Raw genomic sequence first — 22,637 nt, 5'->3', positions numbered from 1 at the left:
AGACATTACCAAAGCACTGCATGTACTTAAGAGTATTACACTTATCAGTCACTGCTCTCCATAAACTTGTTGGATGGCATTATAATAAATAAAACTACTGAGGAAAACCATAAACCTAGGAAATACCTCCCAGAAAGTCTGTTTTCCTGGGATCCTACATAATGTTCTTAAAGTTTGGAGGAATACCAGGAATATAATGCTGTTTCTTTACTATGTGAGTTCATGGTTTTAGCAGATGAGTTTCCAAAAATATATCTTTGGTGGTTGATTCTCTGTAAATCAGAGAACTGCTTTATTTCTCCGTGTTTTTTTAAGGTAATCACACGTAGCTGTGTGAGAAGGAAGGTTCTAAGACAAAGCGTCTAATATAACCCGAGGAGAGTCACATTTCAACAACATGATGGATTTTTATCCAGGAGAAGCATGTTCAGGTTTTGCTTTTTGATCCTTTTGATGTTCCAGACAAATGAACACTTGGACTAGATTTTTTTTTTTCATAAACCTTTAGTCCTTTAGTCCTTCCTGTAGGGATAGGATACTTTTCTGCCCTTGATCAAATTTGTTGTAGCAGAGAACTGATAGCCTAGCTTAGATGTGCCAGGCATTGGCTATACATTTATCAAGATCAGGGAGACACTGATTATCCTGGGAATGGAGGACATGTGTCACTATCTTTTAGAAGCCATCTTTCACAATATTGTTATGTGACCAAGAATAAGAATTAGATTGGATATAAGAGAGAGATGAAATCCATTAAAGGCCTATCAAGAAATAAGTTTGATGTTAAAGATATTCAAACTCAGTTCTTGAATTTGGGAGTCTAGATTCTTAAGACATCCAAAAGAACTGAGAGAGAAATCATGACCCACAGAACAAACCATAAGTGTTTGAGCTTAAGGCTGCCTTTTTGCAAAGAAATGTTATTTGGGACCATGATTGCTTTTTTTGAAAAAAATCTATCATTAAAGAAAGTTTAATTTCAAGAATACAAGGATGATTCTATATCAAAAAATTGATTAACAGAGACCTTGATTACTTTAACAGTGGTTAAAAATAATTACCATTATCTATGAAATGATATTTAAAGAGAGAAGTATTGTTTTCATTTGTACAGCAAAACACCATATTCAAATTAAAAGATGAAAATCATTCTGTACCATACATAAAAACCTTACCTGAAAATCTAAATGAAGAAGAATCTATACATAAAGACCCAGTTTTGCCCTTTAGCTTCTGATGTAAAATGGTTTCGATCCTATCCCAAAATTTTGCTTCATTATTCATATAACAGGATTTAAACTTAAGCACAGCATGTGTTATCACTTTTCCTTTGGCTCGGCTGCAGAACAGAAACAGACAAAGAAATTATGCTTTTATTACTAAGCCTCTATCATTCTTAGTGGAGTCATTCTATCCTTTGTTAAGCAGAGCTCCTGGCAGTTTTCTAGTTCCTCCGAAGGGAGTGGAAACGGCACTTTATTGACATGGTGAACAGCAAAGAGAGTGTGATTTAGATTCACAGGAACTGAGTTTGTACTCTAGATTCACCATTTCACATTCATATTCAACCATCTACCCTGTTGCAAAAGCCTTGAACAATATCTTCCTTGTCTGTTCAATTTTGTATGGTGCAATTTGTGCGACAGTCCAGTGGTGGGAACAATTTTATCATGTTTATTGGGGGAATAATAGCAATCTGTATAGATATAAGTGTTGAATGAGGATGAGGGTATGAGATGAGGTCAGAGAGAAGCAGGGCCATTCCAGGTAAGGTTATGTGCACTATGTAAGAAGTGTGGAATTTGTGGGAAACTGCCAGAGGATATTAAGGAAGGGGATGATGGCCTCTTCTAATTCATTTTGATTGCTGCATGCAGTTTGTATAATAGTGGAGCAAGAGTGAAAGCTGAAGATTAGACAAGTTGATGCAATAATCTAGATATGATTGCTTGGGTTCAGACTACAGTTTTTTTTTGTTTTTTTTTTTCCGGTACGCAGGCCTCTCACTGTTGTGGCCTCTCCCGTTGCGGAGCACAGGCTCCAGACGCGCAGGCTCAGCGGCCATGGGTCATGGGCCCAGCCGCTCCGCGGCATGTGGGATCTTCCCAGACTGGGGCACGAACCCATGTCCCCTGCATCGGCAGGCGGACTCTCAACCACTGTGCCACCAGGGAAGCCCAGACTACAGTTTTTTACTTATTAAATATGTGACCTTGGCAAGTCACTTAACCTAACTTTGCTTCAATCTCCTCTGCAAAATGAGAAACTAATATGTATATACCATACAGGGTTGCTATCAGGTTAAATGAGTTAATATAAGTTCTCTGGGGGTTCTGGTTGAGAGCATGGATTATTTAAAAAGGAACCAAGAAAATTAAATAGCACAAGTTCTAGTTTTAGGAGGAGGTATATTCCAAAGCATATTAGCTTTTCTATTTGAGATTGTGGCTGTTATTTTTCCATATCTATTGCAGGTTACCTCTTCCTCACCAGTGTTTGGATAAACATCTTTGCTGCTAGAAAATAACCGTAGAATTAGGAAGGTAAGGTAAAAGAGTGAAGCTGGTTGGGGGTAAATACATATGTATACATTTGTGTGAGTGTTAGGGCCTGCTGCAAACAGTGAAGCTTCAGTGTCAGAATATTGTTACTGTGTGGGAATGTGGGTCACATGTTGTTAGATCTTTTGATTTTTTTTAACGCATTCTGAGAATCCTGCTTTTATGTGAAATTTTCAAACTTTTACATTTAATCCACAATTCTAAGCAAGATTTGGCACATTATCTACTAGTGTGCCACTCCTGGGTCAGACATTTTATATGTGGCTCTCCTATCTTATCCATTCTTAGGTTGAAATTATCTGATTTTATATTTGCTTTTTGACTTTGTGCCTTCAAATAAAAAACAACCCCATTTAACCTTTACCTGATACTCACCATCAGCTGGAACTCTTGGCTCTGGTTTAATAATTTTCCAACAGACCTTGAATACATTTTTTCACATTTGAAAATGCTAGTGGTTTTGAAGCCTCAAATTTAACCTTTCGATTATATACTATGCAAAGATATTCTGTTGAATATGAGATATGAAGGCAAAGGAAAAGTTTATTCTCTGCACCTCTCAGGCTGTTTTACATACCTTACTTGGGCAACATGAGATTTGACATACTGTCTTCTCAGTCTGGATCCATGAAATGTTTCATTTATCTGTTAAACAGTAAAATGAATAACTTACGCTTTTAATTTTTTAATTTTAAAGTTTTCACTGTGAAGAACTTCAAATATACATGAAAATAAATAGAATAGTATAATGTACCCCATGTACCCATCATTCATCTTCAGCAGTTATCAATCAAGGACCAAACCAGTTTCATTCTACTATTATCCACATCCTAGGGATCAAATAACTCCTTAATATCATCAAATACATAGTGTTAAAATTTCCCCAGATCTCATTTAAGAAAGAGACGCAATGTGTGTTAAACGTGTGTGTTTTTTTTTGAAAATTACCTTTATACTAGCTCAATTAATTCTCAAATATCCTTAAATCAATAAATTGTGTGGCAAGGTGAGGCAATAATATTTGCTTCCTAACAGCATGATAGGGAAGAATATTCATTTTAGAGAGATAAATTCAAAGGTCCAACGAATAGAGTTTGTCTTCCATGTTCAGCCTCCATTGAACATCAATGCCATAAAACTAAGCAGAAGTGTCCCGAGAAGGAGGAAATATTTCTATTTTTTTTTTTTTTGTACTATGGCAGCCTGCTTTTCACCTCTGGACTGCAAACCATTTTCCCGGATCTTTCAGTTACATGCTACTGACGGGTTCAAAGCAGGATATGTAGAAATCTCTCAGAGAAATCTCACATAAGAGTCATTTTCTCAGCTGTTCTTGATCTTAACCTAATGATGATTTCTCACAGCAGGACCTTCACAGAGGACAAGACAAAATGTTGCACTGTCCATGGCTTTTACTTTGGCAAAGATAGTCCTTCAGAAACAGTGACTCATTTTTGGAACTGCAAAGATTTAATTTATATTTTTCCTCTTGCTCCAAAGCAATTGGAATATGTTCATTTATTCAATAAATATCTATTGAAATAAAACTACTAACAAATTAGATAGATCCATACTTTCTTGGAGATTCAATGAAGGAGACAGATAATAAGCAGACCAAGAAATAAATATATAAATATGATAATCTGAGATAGTGTTAGGTGATATGAAAAATGTAAAATGATGTGATGGAGTGATTTAGGGAATAGTACTTGAATGATAAAATAAGATCTCTTTCAAGAGGTGACATTTGATTGAGACCTGAAAGATGTAAAGTTGACTATCAAGGGGAGAAGAATATTCTATAAGGAGTGAACAGCAAGTGATATAATCCTAGGTAAAAATGAGATTAGTATGTTTGAGGGATAGAAGCAAAGTTGCTGTGACTCAAGTAAAATGAGTAAGGGAGAGTGTGTAAGCTGAGGTTGCCCAGGTAGATAGCAATGTGATTACAGACAGCCTATTTGGCCATGGTAATAAGTTTGGATGTTATTCCTAAATATAGTGAATGGAGGAATCCTGACAAGATGGTAACTTAACTATACTGTATTTTTCTTCTATTCTCTATTCCAATCTGCCACTCCTGGGGCCAGGTGGAATTGGGTTTTATGGGAGTCCTAGAAACAGGAAGGTGATGAGGAATTTCTTTTCCACAGGTCAAGGAAGAACCTAGAAAATAGTATGAGTCCTGTGCAAGGATAGAATCAAAACAGGCCCTGGGAAGATCTTGGTCAAGAGAGGTGCTTGAATACCCAGGGATAAGGTCGACATTGAACCATGTGAGTGTGTTTCCATGGCTCCACAGAAGCCAAGAAGGAACTGAAAAGGGGGCTGAAGCCTCCTTTCTCCTGATGCTAGGCTAGTACTGGGCAGAACATGGGGAGCTGGAAGACTTCCTCCTGGGTCCTTGGTTTGGAGACGCAGAAGGCCTGCTGCCCACATTCAGACTACAGGATTTAAGAATAGCTCATGCTCTATCTTGTAGGATTGTCTCCAGTAACAAGACAGTGGCCCGAATAAACCAACAAGGAAAAATGATAATACAAATAAAGAAACCCAGCAGCCAGAGAAAGGAAATAACAGATTAGGTGCTCATCAAAAGAGAACTTCTGGAGAAAACAGCAACCTAACAACAATGGCAAAAAAGCACACATAAGAACATTCAGGTACATCAAAAAAAGACTATGTGGTACTAAAAAGCACAATTTTCAAGTTAAAAATTTAGTGGGTCAATTTAAAAAGATGAGTGTCATTCTTGAGATCCAAATTTGTGACCTGTAAGGCCAAAAAGAATAAATACTTTAAATAGTAAAATTTAAAAAGAAGAAAACAATGAGGGAAGAGAAACAAAACACTTAGATCATGATTCCAGAAGTGGCTGTAAATAACAGGATCTTGAAGAGAGAAAGAGATAGAGGGAAAAAATAATAATAATAGTAAAATAAGTAGTAGGAGGAGGTGGTTCTGAATTAAATAAAGATCAAAATCTACAGATTCAAAGGGATAGACTGAGTTGCAGGCATATTTGATGCATCAGGGGAATATTTTCGAATTTTAGCTATAAACTTTAATACTGAAGTAAAAATATGTTGTCAGAAGAAATAGAATCATTTCATCTGTAACATTTGAAGGTGGAAGCTGGTGGAATAATATCCTCATACTCTGAGAGAAAAAGCTGACAATTTAACAATCCTATTCTCAGTCAAGGTATAATTTCTCGTTAGAGTAAAAGAAAGTTATTTATGGATATTCAAGAATTCAGTAATATAGCATTCACATATCACAACTGAGGAGAATACATGACTCAGGATTCTAGGAAAGCAAGATATAAAACAGAATTGAGGTCTCAATAGAGGGGGAGGTGAAGAGGAGAGGGAACAAATGTTGAGCAATGAAACCTGAGGGGTGTGTGTACAATACAATGAATGTATAATGGAAATGCTTGCAGCAGAAGCAACAAACTTTAAGAAACAGCCTAACATTAGAACTTGAGGTGCTATTTCACCTATTAGGAATAGGAAAGGAGGGCAGGAGAGGGAGGGGAAACAAGTGTTAAAAAGCCTTATCAGGAGTGGGGAATGGGAATGTGAGGAGAGGATAAAAATGAAAGTATGTTAAAGGCCTCCTGTCCTTGGGTTGGCATTTAGGTAAGGAAAATAATGTTTTGATAGGGCTAATAATTTTTTTAATAAAGAAAAATATTCATCTAACTTTGAGTTTCAGGATGGATGTTAACTATTAACTAAGTACATTGAAATTTTCAAGTGGAAAAATATAGAATGAAAAACAGTGAAACTCAGCAAGAATAAGGATAAGAAAGTAAAAAAATAAAATGTTATTTACTTAAAGAAAGATGGAGAAATAAAATCAAGTATATTACCTGCTACAATTAATGAGAATAGATAAAACTTTGTCATTAAAGAATCTATGAAATTGCATTCAAAACCAGAACCTAGTTATCTATTATTTAAAAGAATCGTACATGTAAATAAAGGGATGAAAGACTGTTGACTATTTTGCTCCTGGCTGTAGTGTGCACGTATTTTTTTCCCCTCTTCCATGTTTTCTAAACTTACACTAAAAGGATTCATCAAATCATCTTGTTCAGATAGCTCAGGATTGTTTTTCTTTTGCTTACCCTGTGCTCTTGGGTTCTATGGTATTTCTGTAATTACGTAACAATGGTGTTGCACAGTAATCTATCATATAGAGCTATATGTATGGAAAATTTTGATCAGTTTTTTAAAGAAAATTATCCTGTTTGCAAAGGCACAATAAAGTTGCATCTTATAGACTATAGGCAATAAAGCTAACACTAAACTTTATTTAGCACAAACCATATTCACATTCCCTGTTCATTTGATCTTGAGAAAAGTCTAGCATATCCAGTAGTTTCACGGATATCATTTTAACTTAAAATGTTCTGATATATTTAATTTATAAAGCTCAGACTGATAGAGTTTTGGAAAACGATAAGAGATGCTTTGGTAATGTGTATATTCTTATATAAAACCCATGGCTTCTCCTGTGTATATTTTTAAAAATTAAAGGAATGCACATTTGACAAAAAAAAAAGACCGTTGATTATGAAGTTATGAGAAAGAAATGCTATACAATTAATGTGGAACACAATATAGAATCAAAAAAATAGATCCTAGATTATATACGGACTTAGAATACAACAAGGATGGCATTTTATTTTATCTATTTTTCAAATTAACATTAAAATTTTATTTGGAAAAATGTAGTTTAGGGAAGATCTACGCTTATTTCATGTATGAACATGTGTACTAACTGTTTAAGTACCATAGGTTTGAGTCCTAAAACACACAAATTCTGATATATTTTAGTTTGTATGATTTCCATTATAAGAGAAAAAAATGTAATGGTATATTTATGATTTTACATACTGCCTTATCAAATATGTTCCTAGTACAAGGGAACTTCCATTTGATCATGTACTGAAATAATGTGTACTGATGGATGTTAACCAGACCTATTGTGGTCATTTCACAATATACATTTAGATGGAATCATTATGTTGTATACCTGGAACCAACACAATGTTGACAATGTTAATGTCAATTATACCTTAAAAAACAAAAACAAAAACTGAAGCCTTTAAAAAATTTTACATGTCTGATGACTGGAAGAATCTCCCACACACTGGATTCTAGCTCCTTAATACCAAGATTCATTTATCCCCCTCTACCACATACTTCCACTGTTGATGCTCATGATGCATTCATCATCATTCTAGGGCCCCAACCCTCTTCCTCAAATAACAATGCTAATTTTCTTGTGAGATGCATAAGTTTTAGAAGCTATATGTGCAGTAAAGAGTTAACTCAGTAGGCTTAGGGTGTTTAATCCCTGTACATTCCAAAGGAAGGAGTGACCCTTGACCAGCTTCTGAGGGATAACCTTTAAGCCCTTGGAATGTCCTGCCTGAGAAGAGTGTGTTTGTATACCTGGGGCTTTGGGCCACACCAGATGGTTTATGTTAACACTGTGCTGGATGCCTGTGGGGGATGCCTGCTTTTTACTTGCCTGGGGCCCTGGGTCATGGTATAACAGTTTCACCTCTGGAGGGGCTGCAGACTAAGTAGTTAAGGAGAGTCATGTGGACACTCCATGCTTATGTGACTGTCCCCCAGAAATTACCCTGGATCCCCTAAGGCTTGGATGAGATTCACTGGTTGGCAATATTTCATATGTGTTGTCAAACCTTTTGTGAATGGGGACAGTAATTATATGCTGCTTATGAGCTGTTATGATGATTAAGTGAGATAATATGTCATATGCTTAGAACAGTGACAGACACTGTTCTAATAAATAAAAGCTATATAAGTGCTTGTTAAATAATTCTAAGGGGTGAGTACAGGAAAGCCAGAGTTTAGAATCTGAAAACATATATCAAGCAACAGATTTGGGATGATGAAGTTTGAGCAAGCAACCAAAGGGCCAAAAGGCAAAGAAATCTGGAGCAAAAAATAAACACACACACACACACACAAACACACACACACACACACACAAATACAAAGTATGAAGTAGAGGGAGTACAGATAGAGAAGAGAGGAGAAGATAAAAGGAGGGGGAAAGATGGAGAAGGAAGGGAGACTCTGGACAATGCAGAGGGGACCACCTATATTTAGAGATCTACAGATGATAAGGAACCAGCAAAGGCAGCTGGGAAAAGCAGTTATTGAAGAAGAAAATATGGAGAAGGAGGTATCTTGTAAACGAAAAAGAGAAAAGTTTCAGGAAGGAACATAAGTAATGGTGAGAAGTTCAAGTAAGAAGTGACCATCGGATTTGGCAACAGTGAGGTATTTGGTGACCTCTATGAGAGTAGTTGAATGCGTGCAGGAGAGAGAAATTCCAGCTGGACTGGGTTAAAGTGAGAACAGGTGACAAAGGAGGTGGAAACAGCAAGCACATCTAACTTTTTCAACAAAATTTTACTGAGAAGGAGAGCAGGAAAATGATGCTGGAGGAGAACACAAAGTCAAGAGCAACATTTTTAGATGAGAGTGTGTGAGCTAGCTACTGATATCTCTGAAGAAAAGACAATGAAATACTGTACTGCACTCTAGAAGAGCAATAGTATTCCAGTATCTTGTTTCCTGTGGAAAAGAAAATCCTATGAAAAGAGAGAAAAATATAGCTACTTATATGCTCAGAATAATTCAACTGTTGTCAACTCTGTTAGGCTGCAGAAATTTTCTGCTGATCCGTAAATCTGCCTTTTCCTCTTTAAGCTGTTTCATCATTTTTCTTTCTCACTCCTTCCTAACTCCCTTCCCCCTGACTTTTTCTTCTCCTTTTTTTCAAATATTATTTGAATATAAGGAGATGACTGGGGCAAGAGGTACAGGAAGCATACCTGTAGCTACAAAGAGAAGACACAGTAAGTGACAAAATTATTACCATAGATTGTGTTTTCTGTAGGTATTCAGAGATGGAAGACAACATTTTGAGTTGGAGTGGTTAGATAATAGCATCCTAGAATTGATAGTAATAAATCCACAGATTCATGGAATTTAAATCTATAAACCACCTTATAAATAATCTTAACCAGTCCTATTCTTCAGATAAGTAAACAGAATCTTGCACAAGCTAACTACTTATGTAATTGAGTGATTACACCAGAAACACAAATAATATCACTTCCTATGTTTTCCAGATGGCTAGCTGATTGGCCCAACACTATTGAATTTGAAATTGTGTCTTTATCATAAACTATTGTACTGGATTTATCATTAATTTGAACAGAATTGATATAATTAAAATAATGAGTCTTCCGTACAATTTATGTTAGTTTTATTCATGTATATCTTATAGTTTTTGTTGCTATTAAATGGAATTTAAAAATAATGTTTATATTTTGTTATTTTTGCTGATTAAGAAAACTATTACTTTTTGTGTGTTGGTCTGGTATTTGGCCACATTGCAAAACTGTTATTATTTCTAGTAATTTTTCAACTAAGTCTTTTGAATATTTTAAGTATCTAGTAATATTGTCAGTATATAATGACCTTTTCCCCTCATTCTTTTCAATGTACACATATTACTCCCTTTTCTTTTTTAAATGCATTGGTATAGACTTCCAGTAGAATGTTTGATTCAGTCCTTTAATTAATTTACAATATATTACTTCCTGTTGGAATAATTAATACCTTATGTTAATTAATTAGTTACCCACTATGACTTCCTTTCAACCTTTGTTTTCTCTGATCTTGAGTTTATTTGAAGCTTCTGTTGGGAAGACTCACTTTCTTGGAGGCTGGTATTTTACCTCCAGGGCTCTGGAGTTTGTCAGTAACTGTGCTGCTGAGATTTTACTCTTAGTGGAGCTCTAGTTTTTATCTTCCAGAAACTCCTCACTCTTTTAGTCTTTTGGGTGGCAACATTTCCACCATTGTAAGACACATTGTATTGTTTTTATTTGTCTTCTGTCATTTCAGTGAGATTTGAGGAGAGACAGAGAGGGATAAATGCTTGCTTTTAATCAGCAATCTTGCTTTGGAAGTTAGGCTAGAAATACTTTGAAGAAATAATTAATAAAATTTGGTGAATGGTTAGATAATTGAGATAATGTTTAGATAATGGAGATAATGGTTAGATAATGGAGAAGGAGGGGTCAAAATTGACTTTAAGATATGGTGACTAGGTGAGTGAGAGAATGGGAATACTATGAACCAAAACCAGGGAAAGAGATTAGACTGAAGACCCAAAATGATGCCTGCTAAATGATACTTGAAAAAAATAAGCTTCAGAATGAACTCAGACACCCAGCTTTAGCATATAATATGTGTTTAATAAGGTGTGGATATATGGAAGATGTAGAACCATCCTTAGAGTGAACAGTAACTTCAGGCTTAGGGTGTTCCAAGAAGCTGTAAGGTGGATTTATAGAAGTTTCCCCAGTAGCACTCAAGCAATCCTTGTTTTTAAGAAGCTCAGTCTCTTGGTACACCCTGTAGGAAAAGGGTTGTTAGATATTTGACCTGAAACTAAGTGCCAAGTTTCAGAAACTCACTTAGAATTATGTTAGTGTTCATTATTACCATTCCCACCCTCCATAACCATGTCTGCAGACATCCTGTCCTGAGCATCTAATATTTCTTCTCTCTTTATTTTCCAATTGTAGAAAACTAGCGCATCAGTAATTTTTTAAGTTTTCTTCATACCATTTGAAATATGAATAATATCTCCATAATGTTGGTTGCATTTTTTTTTGATAAACCTGGGATATTCTCAATTCCTTCATCATTAAAAATTTAACGCACAATGATTTTCGTTTAATATGTCAGATCAGCATTTTTTTCAATAACCTATATTGGAGAGTACAGTAATCTTGAATTTAGTTTTCTTATAAGTTTTGAAGGGCATGAAACTGAATGAACACTGGCATAATTTTCACTCATATTAGATAGGACAGGAATCCTGCATATTATCCTTCACTTTGTTACCTTTTAAAAATTACATACTTCTAATCTTGATGAATTCCATAGATAATCTGTCATTTGGTAGGCTGCACAGAGAGACATAAGTTTAAAGGTGCATATGCCCATACCAGGTTTAGGTTGGCTCAGCAGAAAATTTGTTATTTGATGAATACCCTGGTTATATAATGACCAAAGATGCCCCCTGCTCTTGGATACTCTGGTAAGTGGTTTGATGTATAAGCTTGGCTGACCTGTTTCTTATGGGTAATCTTAGATATCTTACACATATCAGGTATCATTTTGGTCATCTATAATCCACTGCATTTATATGTGAAAACCACATAGTATTTGGTTAAACATTTTGGAATATTTGACCTGTCATGTGAAAATTGATGTAATTGGAAATGTGCTTGAGATTTTATGTTTGCATGCTCATTAATTATAGGACAATAAATCATAAAGTAGAAGGAAGCATACTTGCATTATGACTTTGGGTAAATTAACCTCTTCATGCCTCAGTTTCCTCATATGGAAAATGGGGATATCAGGAGAATCAAATAAGTTAATATATAAAGTGCTTAGACCAGTCCTGACAATTAGTAAAGCTAATTTTTGTTGTTAAGGTATTACCTCACTCCTAAATTTTAGAATTTATATTCACTGTAGTTGGACATCATATCTGCTGGAGAGCTACAAAAAAAAAAAAAGAAAGAAATAACGAGATTTCTTTTGAGTTTCCCACTAGAAAACCATATATCTAAAACATGAAAATGTTCCCTATGAAGGTGTATTCTCTGTAGTGAAAAAAAAACTATGATTCATAGTAAAGCAGCAGCTCTCTTTATTTAATTCCTTTTCTCCTTTTAGAGTGAATCATCACACAAATTATTTAATGGAAATCAGAAGAAAAACAGGCTGTGTGCATTATAATAATGACTAATAGGTAAGTTTGATGAATGATTCACAAGTCCATTTGGTACATGCTATCATCACCAGTGTTGTACTTTTGAATGTTGTGTATATGGTAACAATTATAATATAAGGAGCATTGAATTAAATGAAAATAGAAGGAAAGGCATGTAAAAGCAGGCATTCTGACCCATGTAAATGAAAAAGTATGAGAAATATTTGGTGATTGTTTTAATACAGGTGACTTACAAATTGGGAATGAGGACTGCTAAAGGAGCCTGAAGGAAGATGTCAGGATTGGTGGTTGATTGACCAAGATGATATGATAATAGATCAGACTGATAGTTTTGGAATATTCATTTGTGAAGTAAACATAGGTTAATTGGTTTGAACGTGTTGATTTGAATTTATAGCAGAAAAGGTGAATTTCTTAGTGTGGGCATATTTGGAGTTATTTTAATTTTATTTATTTTACATATTAGCTTTGTTATATACTTATAATTTATTAAGTCTATTGGCACTCTTATTTTAGGTAATTGTTTTAGACCATCCTTATTTTAAGGGTTTACAGAATAATAAGACTTCTGTTAAGATTATGACATATTTAACCTTATGTCATGCCAAGAACATTTCCATGGTATAGGTATTTGTCATCTCATTTTTAGTTGAAGAAACTGAGGTGTGGGAAGATTAAATAACTTGCCTGAAGTCATACAGGTAGTAAATGGCTACACACAGAATTGAACAAGAACTCTGAGTCCAAAGTCTACTATTTATTAGTCCTTGTGTTATACTGCTTCCTTGTCATTTCCTTCTTTATCATAAAGCTAAATTAAAAGTGGGAATTTTCTTTCTTCATTTTCTATATGCTAACTCTTATTCTAATGGTAAAAGCACACCAAAACTTTTAAAGTCTTTGGATTTATTAGAAACTGGAGGTAGTGGAATGCTGTGGGAAAACTACAAGCTTTACTCAGAGACAGTTAGGTCTGAAAATGTCCTGTCAGGAATCTGCTCAGGGAAACGGGAGATGAATGATGACACCATTGCTCTTGGCAGAATTTGGTTTGATTGATAGAATTATTTGAGTTAGTTAGAGTGGTATCTATGATAAAGGAAGTTTATGTCCAAGGGGCAGTCAAGACTTTTCACTAGGTCTTTAGTCAAGTAAAGTTTAAATTATAACAAGCATATTCTTAAGTAGACATTTAAAAATTTTACATACACTGAGGATCAACAAGAAGATTTTTATTTTGGGCTGTATGTTCTCTTCTACACTGGCCATTTCTCTTCCTTGAAGGACTGTTTAAGTTAGGAGCAGAAACAGCATAGCCTTGGTCAGGTATCTTGGAGGTAGAGTAAGTTTTATTCATTCAATTTATTAATACGTTAGAAATATTCTTTGACTGTCTATCACATGTCAGGCATTTCTTAGATGTTTCAAAATGTGTCCCTCTTACATTTTTCCTCCCATACATGTATTCTAACTGACTTTCTGAAAGGGCTCACTATCCTTATCTAGAACTGAGGTAGTGGTAAGAAATAATATCAAATTATCAATCATTTCCAACTTGGAAGGTGAGTGCTAGGATTCTGGCATTTTAAAGAGCATAGCATTTTAAAAAAACAATGCTAAGAAAAGAATTTCATCTTACCAAAGATACTATCTTTTTAGTTAGGTCCATATATTCTTGTGAATATGGTTTTTTGAACTTGCTGTCATAGTCAATATTACTGACTTTAAAGCTCATGTGATAGTAAAAAGTGTTTTTCCTGAGAAGGAGAAAAAAGAAAAAATAGTTCTGACTTTGCTTATCGTGTAACTCCTTTCATTCTTAAGGAATAATGTGAAACAGAATACTCTGATTAAATTTCAAGTAACTTAACATTTAAATAGTCTTAATACCTAGTGATTGTGGAAATAACTTTGACATGTCTATTAAATTATAACCTTGCCCAAGAATGTAAACCATTTTGTAACATTCTGATAAAATTCTTCATGTTAGTGGCTGCAGTTAATTATCTAAAAAATCTTTCCTATACAGTCACAAATAACTTAAAAAGCAAACAAAAAAATGACATAGCATTTTTCTTGGATTGTATTGGCAAAGATGACAAAAATAATAATACTCAGGCTGGAGTAGCTATACATATATCAGACAAAATAGACTTTAAGCTAAAAATAGTATTAAGATACAAAGAAGTTCATTATATAATATTATATACATATTAAATAATATAATATGACCTATTATTATGCAATGATAAAGGGGTCAATTCATCAAGAAGACATAACAATCATAAGTATATATGTACCCAACATCAGAGCATCTAAATATATTAAGCAAATACTAACAGATCTGAAGGGAGAAATAGACAAGAATGCAGTAATTGTAGGGGACTTCAATACCTCATTTTCAATAATGGATAGATCATCCAGAGAGAAGGTCAACAAAGAAACGTTGAACTTGAATCATACTTTAGAGAAATTGACTTAACAGACTTCTGTAGAACATTCTATCCAACAGCAGCAGAATACACATTTTCTCAAGTTTACACAGAATATTCTCCAGGATAAAGCATATGACAGGTCACAAAACAAGTCTTAGAAAATTTAAGAAGATTGAAATCAACTACCTTTCCTACCATAATGGTATGAAAGTAGAAATCAGTAACAGAAATAAAGCTGGAAAATTCACAAATATGTGGAAATTAAACACACCCCTGAACAACCAATGGATCAAAGAAGAAATTGAAAAATATCTTGAAACAAATTAAAATGGAAACACAACATACCAAAATCTATGGGTTGCTTCAAAAACAGTTCTAGGAGGGAATATTACAGTGATAAACACTGACATGAAGACAAAAGAAAGATCTCAAATAAAAACTCTAAATTTACACCTCAAGGAACTAGGAAAAGAAGAACAAACTAAGTCCAAAGTTACCAGAAGGAAGGAAATAACCAAATCAGAGAAATAAATGAAACAGAGACCAGAAAAACAATAGTCAAGATCAAGGTTTTTTGAAAAGATAAACAAGATTAAAAAAACTTCAGCTAGACTAACTGAGAAAAAAGAGAGAAGACTCAAAATCAGAAATGAAAGAGGAGACTTTACAACTGATACCTCAGGCATGCAAAGGATCATAAGAGATTACTATGAATAATTATACACTAAATAATTGAATAACCTAGAAGAAACGGATAAATTCCTAGAAATATACAACCTGCCAAGACTAAATCATGAAGAAACAGAAAATCTGAACAGACCAACAATGAGTTAGGGGTTTGAATCAATAATCAAAAACCTCCCGAAACAGAAAAGCCCAGGACCAGATGGTTTCCCTGGTGAATTCTACCAAACATTTAAGGAATTAATGTTAATCCTTCTCAAAATTATCTAAAAAATAGAAGTGAAGGGAACACTTTTTTTAAAAAGAAAATTTTATTGGAGTATAGTTGATTTACAATGTTGTGTTAGTTTCAGGTGTAGAGCAAAGTGAATCTGTTATACATATATATATATATGTATATGTATCCACTCTTCTTTAGATTCTTTTCCCATATAAGCCATTACAGAGTATTGAGCAGAGTTCCCTGTGCTAAACAGTTGGTCCTTATTAGTTATCTATTCTATATATAGTAGTGTGTATGTGTCAATCCCAATCTTCCAATTTAACCCTCCCCCTACCCTCACTCCCGGGTAACCATAAGTTTATCTTCTACATCTGTAACTCTATTTCTGTTTTGTAAATAAGTTCATTTGTAGCCTTTTTTTATATTCCACATATAAGCAATATCATATGATATTTGTCTTTCTCTGTCTGACTTACTTTGCTCAGTATGACAACCTCTAGGTCCATCTGTGTTGCTGCAAATGTCATTATTTTATTCTTTTTTTTTTTTTTTTTTTTTTTGCGGTATGCGGGCCTCTCACTGATGTGGCCTCTCCCGTTGTGAAGCACAGGCTCCGGACGCACAGGCCTAGCGGCCATGGCTCACGGGCCTATCCGCTCTGCGGCATGTGGGATCTTCCCGGACTGGGGCATGAACCCGTGTCCCCTGCATCGGCAGGTGGACTCTCAACCACTGCGCCACCAAGGAAGCCCCTGATATACCATTTTAATAGAATGACAGATAAAAATCATATGATCATCTCAATAGATCAGTAAAGCTTTTGACAAAATACAAAACCTTTCATGTTGTAAAAACCCGTTGGGTCTAAAGGGAACAAACCTCAACATAATAAAGACCATATATGACAAACCCACAGCCAACATGATAATCAAGAGTGAAAGGTTGAAAGCTTTTCCTCCAAGGTCAGGAACAAGATAAGGGTGCCCACTCTCACCACTCCTATTCAATATAGTGCTGGAAATCCTAGCTGGAGCAAAGGCAAGAGAAAGAATTAAAAGGCATCCAACCTAGGAAGAAAGAAGGAAAGTTGTTATTTGCACATTGATGACCTTATGTATAGAAAATCTTATAGACTCTTCCAAAAAACTGTTAGAACTAATTGAGTCAGTAAAGCTGCTGGACACAAAATTAGTTGTGTTTCTATATACTAACAATGAAACATCTGAAATAATATATAAGCATAGTAGTGGGATTGCTGGGTCATATGGTAGTTCTATTCTTAGTTTTGTAAGGAACTTCCATACTGTTTTCCATAGTAGTTGGATCAATTTACATTCCCACCAACAATGCAGGAGGGTTCCCTTTTCACCACACTCTTTCCAGCATTTATTGTTTCTAGATTTTTTGATAATGACCATTCTGACCGGCGTGAGGTGATACCTCGAAAACCATAATTCAAAAGGAGACATGTACCACAATGTTCATTGCAGCACTATTTGCAATAGGCAGGACATGGAACCAACCTAAATGTCCATTGACAGATGAATGGATAAAGAAGATGTGGCACATATATACAATGGAATATTACTCAGCCATAAAAACAAACAAAATTGAGTTATTTGTAGTGAGGTGGATGGACCTAGAGTCTGTCATAGAGTGAAGTAAGTCAGAAAGAGAAAAACAAATACTGTATGCTAACGGATGTATATGGAATCTAAAAAAAAAAAATGGTACTGATGAACCTAGTTGCAGGGCAGGAATAAAGAGGACATGGGGTGGGAGGGGGAAGCTGAGGCGAAGTGAGTGTAGCATCAACACATATACACTACCGAATGTAAAATAGTTGGCTGGTGGGAAGCAGCAGCATAGCACAGGGAGATCAGCTCAGTGCTTTGCAATGACTTAGAGGGGTGGGATAGGGAGGACGGGAGGGAGGTTCAAGAGGAAGGGGATATGGGGACATGTGTTTGCATATGGCTGATTCACTTTGTTGTGCAACAGAAACTAACACAGTATTGTGAAGCAATTATACTCCAAAAAAGATCTATTAGAAAAATATACACATAAGCATATTATGATAATCATTTTGCAATATACAAGTGTATGGTGGTAACAATTTTGCAATATATATCAAATCAACTCATTGTATGTCTTCAACTTACACAATGTTATATGTCAATTATATCTCAATAAAGCTGGAAGAAGAAAATTCCAAAGGAACATAATATTTTTGTTATTATATATTTTTATTTATAAATACTATATGACCTTAATTTTCTATTAGGATATCAGGGCTGAAAATCTAGGGCATTAAGACAGTATTAGGCTTTATTAACTTGTTGGAGTACTAAACAAATTTTAAACACTAGAAAGGAAAGCCATTCCTTAGCTCTGTTATCCTGTTAGAGCACTAAGTCCTGAATTGGAAGGTGTAGTGATAAATTAGGTGCTACTGTTGGTATTCAGAGGAACTAACAGGCTATTATACTAAAGGATTAGTTTCTCTCCTTCAAATGTAACCTGGACCTTGAGCAGAGAAAAGGAAAAATTATGATCTAAGATCTCTTCTGAGTGTTATTTTGATTGGTTTTTCCTCCCTATAAGAGTCATGTTTTTCAAATAATCCAGGTCACATTCTGGGCTAGGGCTAAGAGCTCCAGGGAGGACTAGATCCTGACCAATTCTTCTCTTTGTATCTTTATTTATTTATTTTTATTTGCTTTCCAAGTGGTTTTTACAATTGAGATATAATTGACATATAACTTTATATTAGTTTCAGGTGTACAACATAATGATTCAATATATGTACATATTGCAAAATGATCACCACAATAAGTCTAGTTAACATCCATCCAAGCGATTTTTATGCACATTAAAGCTTGAGAAGCAAGGTTTACATAAGTGGCTCTCAGCCTGGGCTTTCAACAAAGATCACATGTGGATTTTTGAGAACTATCAAATCTTGGGTCCTCTCCCACAGATTCTGTTCATTGGTCTGGGTGAGAACATCAATGTTGCTTTAATTAAGTGCTCCAGGTGATTCTAATGAGGCCAGGGTTAAGTATGTGGGCTCCTGAGTATATTTATGAGAGTTGAGTCCAGGCTTTTGTCCAAGGGGAGGTAACAGGGTCTGTTCTACATGGGTTTGGTAGAGGCAGGGCGGTGGAGCCCACATTAGCTATTGTGTAGCAAAATTTAGGGGCATCTGTGGGAAGGGAGGGTCATCGAAGACAAGAAAGGAGAAGCTCAAAGTTTGTTCTCCAGGTAGGAGCTCATTGTTCCTGAATCTCTCCTGAGACGAGGAAGGGTTGACTTTCCTAAGTTTCAAGGCCCTTCTGCCCATGGCCACATTGGTAGCAGGTAAAGGATCTGTGCCGAAGCCTTTAAAGGCATATTCTCAAGATGCTGACGTGATTTCTCCACATAATCTCACCTGAGGAAGAAACCTAGAGGAGGAAGCAGAAGAGGAAGAAATGGCAGGTTCTCAGGTAAATGTCCTGTCTTGGGTCAGGGGCTATGTCCTCCTTACTTCTTGAAATGCCATGGTTTTAGAACATGCAAAATTTTACTTCTGTACTTCTGGTGTTTCTGCCTAACAAGTTTTTTTCAACTACCTTTTTTTTCTTCTTTCTTGTGACAGTCAAGGTTAACTCTTAAGAACACTTCTCCCTTGTATCCCAGATCCTTCTTTGTTTTCTCCATTCAGACTTCTGATGGGCCTTGAGCACTTGCCACCATGAAGTAATGACCTGAAACTACAGATAATATTCCCTTTGTGACAGATCACTTTGGAAAGTTATTGATAACTAAGATTCATATGTAGGATGAAGTGGGGACCTGGGATATCAGTGAAGAAGGGAAGTGTAGTGTTTAGTTCCCATATGGATGGTCTGTCAGCTCTATGTAGATCAGGATTAAGAAAATGCACATCTAGGGCTTCCCTGGTGGCACAGTGGTTAAGAATCGCCTGCCAATGTAGGAACACGGGTTTGAGCCCTGGTCCGGGAAGATACGACATGCCATGGAGGAGGTAAGCCACTGTGCCACAACTACTGAGCCTGCACTCTAGAGCTTCTGAGCTACAACTACTGAAGCCCGTGTGCCTAGAGCCCATGCTCCGCAACAAGAGAAGCCACCGCAATGAGAAGCCCGTGCACTGTAACGAAGAGTAGCCCCCACTTGCTGCAACTAGAGAAAGTCCATGCACAGCAACAAAGACCCAAAGCAGCCAAAAAAAATTATAATAAAAAATAAATAAATAAATAAGAAAATGCACATCTAAACAGGATGGCATTTATGGCCCAGAATAATGCAGAAATTTCTGAAAGATAAGAGTAATTAGGAGACACTGCCTCTCTAGAATGCTAAAGAAAGATTATTTAAAGACACTACTGTATTAGAGATTGAGGAATATGGGCACTCTATGTGGCTTGACATTTGAATAACACTGATGTTTTTCATGACTAGATTTAGATTATGATTTGCTTATTTTTCTGGCCAGTAAATATCACAGCAGTTATATGTCCTTCAGCAAACATTAGGCACCTGATTATCAGTTTGTCCCATTACAGCTGATGTTAACTTCATTCACTTGGTTCATGCGGCAGATTCCCTCCCCTACTCTTTGTATCTTTTCAAAACTACTGAAAAGTAATCTAAAAATGGTGTTCAAGGAAATGGTTTTATGTTGAATTTACTTTTACAATACCACTTGTCCTGTGAGAATTCTTGCCCCATAGAATTCTTTCTGTGGTCAGGACCATACATATATTGTGGGCTTATAATTAACTGATAACAGTATCAGTACACTTGTCCCTAGATGTTTCCACACCTAGATCTTTCTCACACATGGTGACTTACTTGCTCAAAACTGCATTCTGGTGGCCACCAATTGCTCTCACTTTTGTCTGCTATTATCTTAGAAGATGAATCACCTTAAATACCCTCAGCTTGGTCCTTGGCTTCTATTCTCAACATTTAAGACTTGTTGGGCTTCCCTGGTGGCACAGTGGTTGAGAGTCCTCCTGCCGATGCAGGGGACACGGGTTCGTGCCCCGGTCCGGGAAGATCCCACATGCCGCGGAGCGGCTGGGCCCATGAGCCATGGCCAGTAAGCCTGCGTGTCCGGAGCCTGTGCTCCGTAACGGGAGAGGCCACAACAGTGAGAGGCCCGCGTACCGCAAAAAAAAAAAAGAAAAAAAGAAAAAAAAAAAGACTTGTTGAAAGTAGTTCTCCAGGCCAGGATCTCCCAAATGTGCCTCTAGAGAGTCAAAGAGATGCCTTTTACAAAATCTATTAGTTAACATTAAACTTGGCCCTGAAGAGACAGTCTAGAAAAAGGACCTCACATATTTACCATTTTGGCCTTTGGCTAAGAAGCAAGAAAAAAAAGAAAATAAATTTGCATTTGAGAAGAAATTATTTTTGCCTTGACTCTAATGCTTTCCCTTTCATTTCCTATTCCTTGAAAGTGAAGTTGCTATTTTGGGATTAACAATTTCCATTTACAGTTGGCACAGGAGTATTTGAAATATCCTGAACTATGGTAGTGAGAAAATCAGCAAGATAGATTAACTTTCTCCATGCCTATCCAGAAACTTTCCTGGAAATCTCATCTGTTCATTTCCTCATCAGTTACTCACATCCTAACCTACTGCAAGAGAATTTTAACCTCCTGAGGATGAAATTGTGTGCTACTTCTTGATATTCTTTCTTCTCTTTTCCTATAGTGATACAGTTTGTGATTTTTAACTGAGCAGATTCTATCCCAAAATAAAAACTATGTTTTCCTGTCTCTGTTTGTTCCATCTAGGAGTGATGGAGTACATTTAAGTTCTGACAAGTGGAATGAAATGGAAAGTGGTATGTGCAATTTATGACATGTTTTCTTAATAGAAGCCATGCTCTTCTTCCTATTCTGCCTTCTGTCTGCCTGGAATGTGAACGTGATGGTCAGAACTGGCACAGTCACTTTGAATATTGAGATGATCTGGGCAATATAGGTCATGGTAGCATAGCAAGATTGAAGGAGCCTGGGTCTCTGACATCTTGAAGTGACATACTGAACCTGAGTCACTGACTTCTGAACATATTTGTGTCTGAATCTTATAAATATATGTATCTGTTTCCCCCTAGATCAGTGGTTCTCAAATCTTGGCTGAACATTAGAACCACCTGGGGAGCTTTTAAAGTTAAAATTTCCACTCCAGACAGCATCTTTGAGTGGGGCTTTTGTACTAGTAGTGTTTGAAAAAAACTTTCCAGGTGATTCTAAGGTGCAGTCAGGGTTAAATTTTATTAATCTAGATCAGGGATCAGCAAACTGTGTAATCTAGCTTGCTGCCTAGTTTTGTATGGCCTGTGCCTGAGAAGGTTTCTACATTTTTTAAAAGTTGAAAAAAAGTCAAAATAATAATATTTTGTGACATGTGAAAATTACATGAAGTTCAAATTTTAGTGTCCATGAATAAAGTTTTATTGGAAATTAACTACATTCACTTATTTACATATTGGCTACTTTAGCATTACAACATTAGACTCAAGTTGTGATAGAGACTATTATGGCCCACGGAGAGGAAAATGTATACTGTCTGATCCTTTACAGAAAAGTGTGCTGACCCTGCTCTAGATGCTGAGCACTTTAAGGCAAGGACTAGTGTGATGTTCTAGAAACTCTCCTTCATTACTCCATTACTCCCATTATAGCACCTAGCCTACTACCTGCCATTAAGTACACACTAGTCACCCAATGAATGGCTTGTTGGGTTGAATCTGTATGCAATTTCAGATAGAATGGGAGAAAGAGGAAGGCTATCCATCTATCTATTTATCTATCTTCTCTTAAAAAGTTAACCAAAT

The 22,637-nt window shown here is 35.9% G+C and overlaps 1 long non-coding RNA gene across 1 annotated transcript; it reads left to right on the top strand.

The window, feature by feature from the left end:
• The first annotated feature begins 2,446 nt into the window (after nucleotides 1-2,446).
• LOC125964325 (uncharacterized) lies at nucleotides 2,447-21,642 on the top strand. Its single transcript, XR_007477248.1, has 3 exons — nucleotides 2,447-2,543; nucleotides 12,380-12,455; nucleotides 21,592-21,642. It is a non-coding gene; the product is annotated as an uncharacterized LOC125964325 (long non-coding RNA).
• Nucleotides 21,643-22,637: the final 995 nt, after the last annotated feature.

The sequence above is a fragment of the Orcinus orca genome, chromosome 4 (genome assembly GCF_937001465.1).
Source record: "Orcinus orca chromosome 4, mOrcOrc1.1, whole genome shotgun sequence".
NCBI classification, from domain to species: Eukaryota; Metazoa; Chordata; class Mammalia; order Artiodactyla; family Delphinidae; genus Orcinus; species Orcinus orca.
Note: the sequence above shows the minus strand (reverse complement) of the source record. Positions and strands in the feature narration are given on the sequence as shown.